Genomic DNA, 13086 nt, shown 5'->3' with positions numbered 1-13086 from the left:
ACACCCTATGGGAAATTGCTGATGGTTACGATTGGCATAAAATAATGGGCCAAGGATGGTTCAATATCTTTGTAGCTAGATTGATATTTTAAGGCGAATAATTTAGTTTTAGAATTCTATATTAAAATTTAAATATTGAGTACTAGGATTTTGTATTGAGTCCTAAAAGTCTGTGAATACGAATTCAGGATGAAATTTGATCAAGTATTCTAAAACTGTTTGGGATTCAGTCCAAAAGTTTTCGAAACAGTATAATCGACACTTGTTTACGTTCATAATTTTTTGTTAATAAAGTCTAAAGCTACTGGTTTATTACGTTCCAAATTTCTACTTCTAAATACAAAACTTTAGGACTCTTCTCCTAAAATTCATCGTGGATTCGCATTCCTCAATTATTAGGACTGAATTGATAATTTTCAAATTTCATTTTTTTCCGTGAAAGAATTGGATTTTTAAATAATCTCAAAGTTTTAGGTATATTTTTAAAAATAGTATCAACCCTATATTTACAACGAAAAATAAAGTATTATTATAACATCAAAAAATGGTGTTAAAACATTATAAAACACTTTTAAGCTATATGTTCTTATGATAATAAAAATCTATTGTTTTCTTATGTTATGTTTAACATATAAGTAATATAGAAAAAGAATCTATTGAGGACTTAACACCAATTGAATAGGCGCCACTGTCTGATGGTTATAAAATAACAAAAAGAACACATTTTTTCCTATGTATAAGAATATTAAGAAAATATTTTTGGTATTCTCAACATTGCATTAACAACTTTTATTCTTCCACTAATAGATTCTAAAAATTGCCAGAAACCGATTAAAATCAATTGACCCATTTTTAGAATCATCATTATGGGTCTGATTCATTCAATATATTTTGGATTTAATTTATCTAAACTGAAATGGATTGAATCACAGTTTCAATGAGATTTCATAAGGTTTTACAGAATTCTATTGATTATTTTTATGCTACCAAATTATTTAGTTTACCATATGCACATATAGTATAAAAATATTAAAAACATTTTAAGTGGTATATACCAAAATAAATTGGTCCTTTTAAATGGCTTAGTACTGAGCTTAGTATTTTACAAGAAAAGTGCTCGAAAAAATTAACATTGTGGACCTAACAATCATATGCTGTTAAGTGATACCAAAACATTTAATTTTTTAAAGGATTCCAATAAGTATATACGTAAATGACATCCAATATTTTGGTACTATTATTATACTCAGTACCATCAAAGATAGTACTCCGTACAATCTGGATTGTATAACTAATAGAATCTAATAAGATCAAATATGGTACCTCTGATACTATCTAGATGGTACCCCCGCGTACCATCAATTTCTCTCCGTATTTTGGGACTTTTAACCCATGCGTGGCTGAGCTGGATCACTCGGACCCAGACAATTTTCTTTTTTATCTACTTTTATTTAAGAAAATATTTTTTCAAAATCGTTATCAAATTGGATAAGCTGATGCAATAACGTACATTTAAAAAAAGAATATTTTTTATGAAAAACTCTTTCTAATACATTATTTTATAGCTCTTTTTAAATGTATAATCATTTTTTTGTACAACTCGGTGTAATATACATATTATATTGTCCCTCACAACACAAGGATATTCAGGATATCCCTGGGACGTCCTGGGGATATCCATTTGCTTTTGGCGATTCGGATATCCCTAAGATATCCTCTGGATATCCTTGGACATCTCTAAGATATCCCAGGGATATCCAAACCGCCGAAAAAAAATCGATATCCCCAGGACGTCCCAAGGATATCCTGAATATCCTTTTGTTGTGAGGGGTAGTTCTGGTATTCGTGGTATTTAGAATTTTAAAAAATTCGTCTGCCATATTAGATCCTTCATTTTGAATTTTAAAAACGGACACCGGACTTTTCATCAGCGACTCCAAAAACCCCCGTCGAGTAATGATTTTCAAGCGAATATGTTTAATTTTTGAAAATTCGTCCACCATATTGGATCTGCCATTTTGAATTTTCCAAATCTGATGTCTGATTTGTAATCAGCGACCTCAACAACCTTAGAATACCCAGTAATACTCAAATTAAATTAATTATTTCTTTTTGGTGTACACTCAAATTCGCCCTGTTGAAAAAGCTGACACGCGACGCGACTTTTTGTGTGCCATTTATGTATACCCTAGACTGTCAAAAGATTAAATATTTTTTGCAATCATATTTGCAAAATATTACAATTATAATTTAAAATTAAAACATTGAATATCCTGCTATTAAATCTTGTTTTTTATGGAATTTAAGCAGCTGGGTCTCTCGCGCACGTCAAAAAATAAACTCAGGCCTGCGATAGGGTTAAACGGTTCCAAAATATTAGGTACCACCAAAAATACTGTATTTAGTTTATTTACTTTATTTATTATACATATTATTCCCCCACAGCACCGAAACTTTCTTAAAGATTTCCTAAAGATTTATTTGAAATGTTCGAAATATTTAATTGCAAAAGTTTAGTGAAAATTGTGTAAAGATTTAAATGTCCCAATAAAATAAATGTTTAGCGAGAAACTTTCCTGAACATTATTATTTAATCGGGACATTTAAATCTTTACACAATTTTCACTAAACTTTGCAATTAAATATTTTGAAAAATTTCATAAAAATCTTTAGAAAATCTTTAGGAAAGTTTCGGTGCGCTGTATAGGGGTTTTGGTAAGAAATTATTAGGAAAAATAATTTAATGGAAAATTTGTAATATAACATTAAATTGGTGAGAATTTTAAGACCAGAGTTTTTGTTAACAATCTTTTGGTTCACAAAGTACCAACATATTAGTATAGTACCAATGTATATACCATATACATATATAGTACCAAAGAGTATAACAGATCTTTATTAAAAATTCCTCCTAACATATCACACATTTTCATTTTTTTCAACATTCCTCTATACTTCATCTTCATCATTTTGCGGTTAGATATCCATACTATTGTTGATCATCAAAACAAAACAATTTCATTTCCCTGGAAATTTATCAAAAAGCATAATCACTTGATGTAAAAATTACAAATGTCACATAAATTCCGTCGCTTAATCAGCAAATCACAACTTCCGTCAAAGACAGCTCTCGAGAAATATATAATCTAAAAGGGTAAAAAGAGTATTGCTTCGACGAAACAGGTGATGCATATGTGATCATCAGAGAAAAAGAGAGAGAGAGAGACTGGTATATCAGAGACCACCAGATGCCCATTTCTTATCCCGCCCCTAAAGCCGGACCTGCCCATACTCTCACAAGTTGTAGCCAAAGGAGGATGGATGCTACTACTGGTGAGAAGAGTAGGGAAAGAGAAGGCCGCGGTAGTCCTACTCTCCTATACAAGTTGGTGAGATAAGGACAAACGGACAAACGGACTGACGGAATCAAAGGTAGGGGATTCAGTCTTGCAGCCACGTGCTACATGAGCGCACGCCCTGCTCACGTATACCGGCCGGCTCCATACAGGTCCGGAATCTGTTCCGTTTCCTCTTTTGATGCCAATTCCGCATCTATATATTATGATTATTTAACCACGACAATAATTATTTATTTAATATTATTTTGAATTTTATATAAAAAATAGAACTGTTTGTGTTTCATATATATATACATGAAAAATTTTTAAAATCGCGTTGTGAAACAGACATATTGGTTAGTGATAAAATTTAGTAAATCTTGATTGATTCAAGATCTATATATAAGCAGTGGACATTTGAATATCATTTGTTAAATGATAAAATTAATAAAAAAAGAAGAAGGAATAGTGTTTCTTTGGTGTTGATTCAGTGAACATGATGGATTATTGATATACATATTGGATTAAGTGAGTAGAGCTTTTCGTAGATTGTTATGCGGTTTTAATATCCATCAATAATTATTGATAATATTTTGAAACGGTATAAATGTTATTGTTTTTTATATTAATGTTGCCTTTTATCTATATTGGTAACTGAGGGAAATCAATCCAATCCACATCAGTGGAAGATACAAATTTTGATGTGTACCAATGTTGTTAAATTTGGTACCAATAATGTTGTTACATATATATATCAATATTCTTGGTACCAATGTTTCTATGTATTTTCCTGGTACTAATTTTACTAATATTCAAGATTCTAATCTTTTCCTAGTTGTTGCAATATGTTCTGTCTTATAGCTTTTCTAAATGGTACCAATATTAACCACAAATGTTAAATGTTGTGTATATGAATATTTCTTGTCAGCATCAAAATTATACTGCAGCAACACACTGCGCTGTTTTGAAGTATCATTCTTATAAAAAATTCTAAAATATGTGTGTCCAACCTCATGAAAAGGGACTATACTTTAGTTTCTTTCATAAGAGCTATATATTCGCACTAATTTCACACAAAAATAATCCTTACAGAAAAGTCAACAAAGTTGATCCTTTTCATGAGGACGGCCACATATTATATATAGGCTTAATTCTTATATTGATATTTAACACAATTTGTTAAATGACTATATTGTTATTCCATTATTGTGTTAAAATACTACAGTAGTTTACCATAATTGTTTAAAATTAACATAGTTATTTGTACCAACAATGTTGTTGTACTCTATAAATTTGAATCAGCTAAAATCCGCTGTTTCGCAGCGAATAGTCGCTGATTGAAAAAGCTATAAGTATGCAGCTGCGAATCAGCGACTAACAACTATTTCAATCAGCGGAATACTCCATTTTAAAATAAATTTATCTTCCGACGAAAATGACCGACGTTCGCCGATTCGTGATTCGCTATTTTATTAGCTGTAACCGCTGATTTGCAGTAAAAACTTTATTCGCTGATTCAAACAGTGAAATTTTCGCTAATTCAAATTTAGAGAGTACAGGGAAAGAAATCTTGTTAGAATATTTAATATTTTGACACTCATATTTAGTATATTAAGTTACAATTGCGGAAGATTTTGCAGATTTTGGGGTGTTTATAGATTTCATTACTATTTTTTAAGAATGCCTAAAATAAAAATAATAAAGTTTAATATATTTAGAAACAGAAATTAGAATAGTTTTTGCGAAATTCATGTTTGCATTATGAAAACTCCAAATGTTAAATTCTAATACGCCCTGTAACAATAAGTATTAGAATAAAATATTTCCTTTTCTGTATTTAGAATTCCGTTAACTGGTATAATCATTTTACATTTTGATATAGTCGATAAGAAAGTGGATTGGTGTTAAATCCTCATATTTACATATAATACTAATAGAAACTTTTTCTTTCAAAAAATGATAGAAAAATATTAAAAATCACCCAACTTTGACGAAGTTAAGCGAGTGAGTCCGACCGGGTTTGACCGATCACTAACGAGTATAGTCACGAAAGAAAGACTCCCACTACCCTCGAATAGAAAAGGAGAGAAAATCTTAGAAAAGAGCCATTGGTGGTTCCGACGTTCTTCTTTTTTTAACGGCTCCTGTTTTTTCCTATAGTTTTTTCAATATTCGAAAATTGTAGATTTGAAATAAGAAATAATAATTTCAATTTTCGTAAAATGTTTTCAGTTAAAGGAATTCGTAAAACTATACCAACACTTTTATTATCAAACCAGAATGTTTCGCAATTGAAAAACAAAAATATCAAAATTTCTATTCAGATTTATTAAATATTCTAACAAGATTTCTTTTCGTGTACCGTTACATTATTATTATTATTTTTGTGATAAGCCATCATTATTGTATATGGTACCATCATATGGTACCAATAACGTCGTTCTTTTCACCATTGTTATTACCACTGTTATTTTGATCAATACTATTGATATTTTAGTGGTGCCAACATTATATTTCAATGGTACCATCATTATTATAAAATAGTACTATGATTATTCTGATGATAATCTAATGTTTTTCAATAATTTATTAATTTGATATTCATTTTAATAAATTATGCTAAAGGTATACGTCATGCCGTTATTCGAATGGTTATCGATATTTTAATATTTGTCGAATGGTACTATATATACTATATGTTTCAATGGTACCATATAGACACACTATTATAATGATATAATTATTGTCATTCCATTGGTATACAATCGCCTATTTTCTTGTACTATTGTTATATTTAAAACCCATTGTTTATTCTATGGTATCAGCATTAATTTAATGGTATTGTCGATTTTCTAATATGGTATATCATTGCTATATTAAATGACGCAATTGGTTTTCTATACCATTACCACTTTATTGATACAATTTATAATACAATACAGCTATTTCAATGACATATATATATTTAAAAAATATTCTATTACTATTTTCTGATACCGTCGTTATTACTTGATGATACTATAGTTATTTTTAAGTTTCATTAACTTGTAACACTATATCATTAGTTTATGCTAATATCGTTTCTGTATACAGTATCATCATCCTCATCATAATTATTATTGTATAAAATATACTGCCTCCTTATTCTCTTCGACCATGATCAATTTTAAGATATATCATATATATATATATACTTATTCTTTGGTATATAATTGTTGCTTTATGGTGTCATCATTATTATTCTATATGGTACCATTGTCATTTTATGGTATATATCATTATTATTTTATGATACCATTGTTATTCTGTAATACATACAATTGTTGTGGTACTACCTGCGGTAACATCATCATCATCCTCAGAATATATTTAAGTGATCTATTAACATTTCCAAAACGAAATTAAGTATTCAAATTGATCAAAATTCAAAGCATAAATATATATAGTTATTCTTTATGAATGTTGTAAAAGAGCCAATGTTTATAGTTTTACCGCATCAATGAAACATATATATATATATATATATGGTGTACCATCTTCTTTGCATCATTGTTATACAGCAAGTCGTATAATTATAAAAACTTCTCTTATATTGTTACTTTAAAATTTACATATATATATATATATAATTGCATATATTATAGCCAAAAGATCGGGAAATATACACGGAAAAAAAATGTCTTGTATTATCTATATAGGATCTCATGTGTTATCTACAAACTGGAGTTGCAGTCTCCACAAAACACCTGATTTTGGGAAATACACAAATTGGAATATTGTGAACAAAACAAAATTTTTTGGCGCACTCGAAAATTATTTGTAAAAAAAAACAGATTGTTTTGTAATTTACACAAATCTGCCGTGTTGGAAACACTATTTTCTTTGTACACTGATTTCCTAAAAAAATAACATGAGAAACATGAAATAAGTAGGATTCTATACTGATTGAAATAGTCAAATCTGTTTTACCAATTAATGATAATGCAGATTTGACTGTATAAATAATTAATAATTAGATTGATTTTTAAGTCAAATTTTTGTTACTCTATTATGTCAATAAGTGCACTTCATTAATTGGAGTCTTCATATATAACTGGAGAATTAATGATGATGTACCGTCGCATAGATTGTTTCTTTTTGAATAAATGAATGTTCTGATTGTTTTTAAGTTATTCGACTTATGTAAATATATATCTTTTAGTTTTCCTGATATGTCTTATTGACGCAGATAGATCTATTGCTTTAAACACAATAATGTATAGTCACGTTTCATGTCAAAAACAAAAGCGTTAAAAACGACAAATAGTTGAATAACAATTTGTCAGCAAAAAAAACAAAATACGATTATAGTTTCAGTTTGAGTGATTTTTCTCAGTTAATTTTTTCTTCGTATTCTTTTTTTTTAAATTTATTTAATATATTATGCATATTTCAATCTATGGCGTTCTTTTTAATATCAAAATTAGTCTATGCTAATTAATAAATATATTTGTTGGTAATAATTTCTACTAATTTGAATTAATGAACGAATTGTTATTAATTTAAATTTAGAGAGTGCAAAAATTTTTTCTGTGACTTTATGAAACTGAAAATAAGTTTAGAGTTATAAAAATTTCCTCAACTGAAATATATATCATTAAGAACCGATCGCGATTAACAAAGACCTATTGAGAATCGAAATATATACGTGATTAACTACAATGAAAATTCGACAGGAATAAGAGTCGAATAATATTTCTGACACCTTAACTCTTTGATGATTTTGATTTTGACAGATCCACTTTATTCTTCTTTTATATGAATTGCCATTGGTTTTTAATATATATAGCAGGAATGAGATCGCTTTCGGAAGATGAGATAAATTATATATATTATATATCCTATATATATATATATATATATGGATTCGAATTATTCTACATGGAATGCATTGAAAGTTTTGTTAAAGTTTAACGAACTAGCGATAGAGGAGTTTATGGTTTAAAAAAAAAATATATATATACATGTATTCTATTCGCGCGCCAACGATTAATTTGTCACGGAGCCGTGAACAACAATTTTAACTGTCAGCCGTCGATGATATCTGAGTGACGTGCCGTTCACAACCGGTTCATTAAGTTGCAGTCGCCATTCGATCGCTTGTCACTCATTGAATTCTGCAAACGATCACAAGAGAGAAGCTCACAAAATCGATTCGCATTTTTCTCTTTTCCGTCAGCTTCTTTTTTTTAAAAAATTACTTTACAAAACGTTCAATCATTATATGCAATCTTACAAGATATTCATACAACTAACATGTATATACAATGCAAGAGAGGTTATACTTTCTGTCAGGTGACTCAGCCTGGTATCATTATATTTTTGTAAATTAAACTAAAAAAAAAAAGTATTTCCCTCAATATATAAACGAAAAAAGAATTTTTTATTTAAATATAAAGATCAGTTTGAACGAATTATATATATATCAATCATTTAAAAATATTATTTAGTTTATGACTTTATTGAGGCTATCTAGGTTGATAATATATGAGCTAATAGCCGGTCTTCTTAGAGGTTATGTTAAACTTTAATGAATTAGCCAAATTAATATCTAACAGAAGGAGGATTTAGGAAGTTAATGATAACGATAAAAACTAATCAATTAATATATATATATATATATATATATTTCTCTTTTTATATCACAGTAATGGTACACTCCAATTAACACAACCACACACGTTCCAGTCTGAGTTAGATCTAATCTCATACATCTACGTTCCCTAGCGTCACCAGGTTCAGTGCGCGGGAGAATCCATTTTTGGTGCGTTTACTATATACTAGTGCGAATTAACATTTCTTACGTTGACTTACGACGGATTCCCCACAGTTTGAATGAAAAATTTTAATTATAATTGGGATCAGAAATCACGCGAAACTGACCCATCCCTGAGCTTTCTTGTGACAACCATTTTGGTTTTTTATCTCTTTCTTTTGCATATGTTAGAGAAAGACGTAATGAAAACATGGCCACCACAACAAGGCTCTCACCAGATGGCGTATCGCAGTATTTCAGATCCCAATATGCTTGAAGTTTGATTAAAACTTAAGGGTTACTTTAAGGCGCTTGTACACCACACAAATTCTAAGTATACTCGGAATTTGTCAAAAGTTATACTAATTTTGATTGGCCCTGCTCATGAAGAATTTCCAAAAGATAGAAAAATTTCGAAATTCTCTATGAGCAAAGCCAATCAAAGTTAGTGAAACTTCTGACAAATTCCGTGGATACTCAGAATTTGTGAGGTGTACAAACGCCTTTAGAATGAACGCATGTAAATTTCTACTATGGGAATCCAGTAAAACGTTCGAAATATGTCATGTATTTATATTTTTTATACCTACCTCGCCCTGCTTATCTCTATTCGGATGGTTTCCATTGTCCCCACTGGCGAAAATCTTCACTCGTCATTTGTCATAATTCTCGTCAACTAACGCACTCTGCTCTAGTGAAAATTTTAGTAACTTTTACTTTTAACAATAAAGTCACTAAATTTTCACTATAGCAGGGTGCGGTAGTTGATGGAATTCTAGTTTCTTGCCATGTAATGAAAAAAGGCTACCATTCCCTGCAAAGTGTCACAATACAGATGTTGACATGATTTTTAGCATAAAAAAAAAAAATATTATTCGGAGATGATTTTTAATTCAACAAGTTTATTTTGTTTATAATAAATTTATTATATTTTTATCCAGTGCATGAATTATTTTTCAATTAAACTTAATATATTTAACTGTACCGTGGATGTCCCAGTTACCGTCCACCTAAGACCTAGTTTCCGTCCAGTTTAATTTTCAAAATAACATTTATAAAAAAATTATTTTCTTTTATTTGTTTACTTAAACTAATAAGTCGATTGTGTGACAAAAGGAATAAATTATTGTTAAAAAATAATTTAAATTACTATACGAGATATTTGTAAAATGGACGGAAACTGGGACATGGACAGTAACTGGTACATCCACGGTATATCAAGAATATAACTTGAAATATAAATCCAAAATTAAAATTTTTTTAGAAAAAATATTCACACTTTTTTTGCAAAACTTTTCATTTCTTGAAAAAACATTGATTAAAATCAATAAAAATATAAATTAACACTCAAGATATAGTAATTTTACCTTCGGAGTAATTAAATATTGCAATTTACTCTCATTAGTGTTTCAGTAGTATGTATCGATAATAAATTTTCCTTATCTCAAACCACTATCGAGGAATTAAAATTATTTCTTTTCCTATTTCAATTATTTGTGTATATAGATTTAATAACTTAATTTCTCAATTACATTAATTTGTTATTATTAAGAAAATAATGGTTAACATCTTTACCACAGGGATTTTTAAACAAATGCACTGTTTTTTAAATTTTATTGTTATTTATTTAAGAAAAATGAAAATTATTTTTTAAATATAAATTTCAACAAAAGGTGCATGCTGTTTAAAAATCCTTGTGGTGAAGATGTTAACAATTATTTTCTGAAGAAAACCCGATTCATTCAAAACGGATAATTTATCAAAAATTTAAAAAAAAAAAAAACAATTTGAAGAAAACTTTTATAATATGCAAAATGTATAAATAAATAATTTTTGTAAATTTTAAATTGTTTTCTTAAAATTTAGTATCTGTTCTTTCAGAGGATATTATTAATTATAATTTTTTAAATATCAAATAAATATTGTTTTCTCGAAATCTGCATTCCCGGGTATATAAACGTCCTTAAAAAAAAAAAAAAATTCTAAATGCTTTCACAATTTCACAATCTAAAAATTATTTGCAAATTAACAATAATAAATCTAAATAAAAAGTAAGAGTTACAAAATTTTATATATTTCATATACACTGGATCTCAAACAACTTTATACGTTAATTGATTTCCATTTAATTAAACTTACGCATACAAATTAGTTGTATTTTAGTTTACTTTGTATAGAATTATATATTAATTAACCTTCCTCTACATAATATACTACATAGTTTTGTAAGAATTAAAAATGAATTTCAAACATTGTGTTTACTATTTTTTGTAATTAGGGAAGAAAATTACCACCGCTGGCAGGATAGCGCTAGTGTTTCACAACAAATATGGCCGAACTGGGTGTATAAATTTAAAAAAAAAAACTTTATAATAACGTCTTGTTTTTAATGTTAAGTAGTTTTTTTTTCATAAAAATGTAAATAATGTCCGAAAAACTTAGAAACTTTTTCTTTAAAATGTTAATATTTCAAATGTAAACCCATGGTGGCCATGTTTTTTAGTTCACTTTGTTATCACTAGTGTCACATTGCAATTTTAAATCCCGAATAATTTAATTTTCTATGTGCTTGAAGCTCTAAACTTTTTCTTTTTCAGGTCAATAAATTTATTAAAAATTACTACAACAATGAAAAATAAAAAAGTACATATTAAATATTTAATAAATTATTATTAATTAATTTTAAAAAAAATTATTTCGTTTTATTTGAAATGAAATAATTTCATTATTTCATGATATAATTTCATTTCATAATTTTACTTGACTGTTATAAAATAAATATTTATTTGTATTAAACAATTATTATTTGAGTCAATTATTTGTGTTTGTTAATATCTCTATATTTATTTTAAATACAGAAATATTATTGATTCAAATGCAGTTTATTAAATTCAAATAAAAATTATTTGGTTCAAGTTAATATTTATTTGATAATAATCAAGTAACCAATTATTATTTGAATCAAATAAAATCTTTTTCAATATATATATATATATAGTAAATAAAATTAAATAAAATTTTAGCCAAAGCATATACATATAAATTTGCGAATCCTATAACAGTAAATTTATTATTAAACTATTTTTAATAAGATAAAAATAAACTCATCTGTATAGCTATTAATAAATAAATTAAAAAAAATCCCGATATAATCAAGGAAGCTCTTATTCTTTGCGCGCGAGGTCACGTGAAAGAATGTTATGTTCAACCTTTTAGAACGACAATAAATAAAAGCTAGGAGCCTCACGTCACGAAAGCAACTCCCACACGTTTACAAAAAAGCGCTAGGAATTTCACTTTGCAAAATACAAATCAGTCCACGATAATTATTGGTCATTTAATATAAATTATTGCCGAATATGGTGATTATTATTTGCTTCCTGTCATGTTTTATTGCTGCGCATTTGCCAATAACTTTTTTTCTCTCTCCCGCAGCTATATGTTTAAAATTTCAAAAGCACATCTTTGGTGTTTCGACTAAAGACATCCTTAATATTTAAGATGATTATTAGTCAAGAGATGACTTTGAGTGATATGAGATCTACATCTTCACACGTAAATCTTTTTTGTGCAAAATAAAAAAAAAAAACTGAAATAAAACGGATATTACACATTATATGTATATATAGAAAAACAAGATTAAAAATCTCATCAATTTTTGAAAGAAATTTTTTTCTTTTTACATCATAATATATATAGAACAGCAATATAAATATCACTGTTGTCTTTTATTTTTAATGTTATTCTGTTATTTTTATATTAATAATAATTTTTGAAATATTTTTAAATAAATTAAAAAAAAAAATTATGTAATGTTAATATTGTAATATTTAATTATTTCATTTACATTTTTTTGCATGAACCTAAATTTATGATTCACGATTAGATACATAGTTATTCTTATCACATGAATATTTCTTTGTGAACCAATTTCATTGTAAGTAAATATTTACA

At 27.8% G+C, this 13086-nt stretch overlaps 1 protein-coding gene across 3 annotated transcripts in view; it reads left to right on the top strand.

Annotated features, from left to right (window-relative positions):
• The first annotated feature begins 3285 nt into the window (after nt 1-3285).
• LOC127280309 (nuclear receptor subfamily 6 group A member 1-like) overlaps nt 3286-13086 on the top strand; it is a 32936-nt gene continuing 23135 nt past the window's right edge. The window contains exons 1-2 of one of the 3 annotated variants that reach the window (XM_051303219.1): nt 3488-3508; nt 3687-3866. The gene's annotated coding sequence lies outside the window, so the exon portion shown is untranslated. The other 2 variants (XM_051303220.1, XM_051303218.1) reach the window with 2 other exon arrangements.

The sequence above is a fragment of the Leptopilina boulardi genome, unplaced genomic scaffold (genome assembly GCF_019393585.1).
Source record: "Leptopilina boulardi isolate dan_hultmark-lab unplaced genomic scaffold, ZJU_Lbou_2.1 LbouV2_237, whole genome shotgun sequence".
Taxonomy (NCBI): domain Eukaryota; kingdom Metazoa; phylum Arthropoda; class Insecta; order Hymenoptera; family Figitidae; genus Leptopilina; species Leptopilina boulardi.
This window is presented reverse-complemented; position numbering and strand designations above follow the sequence as displayed.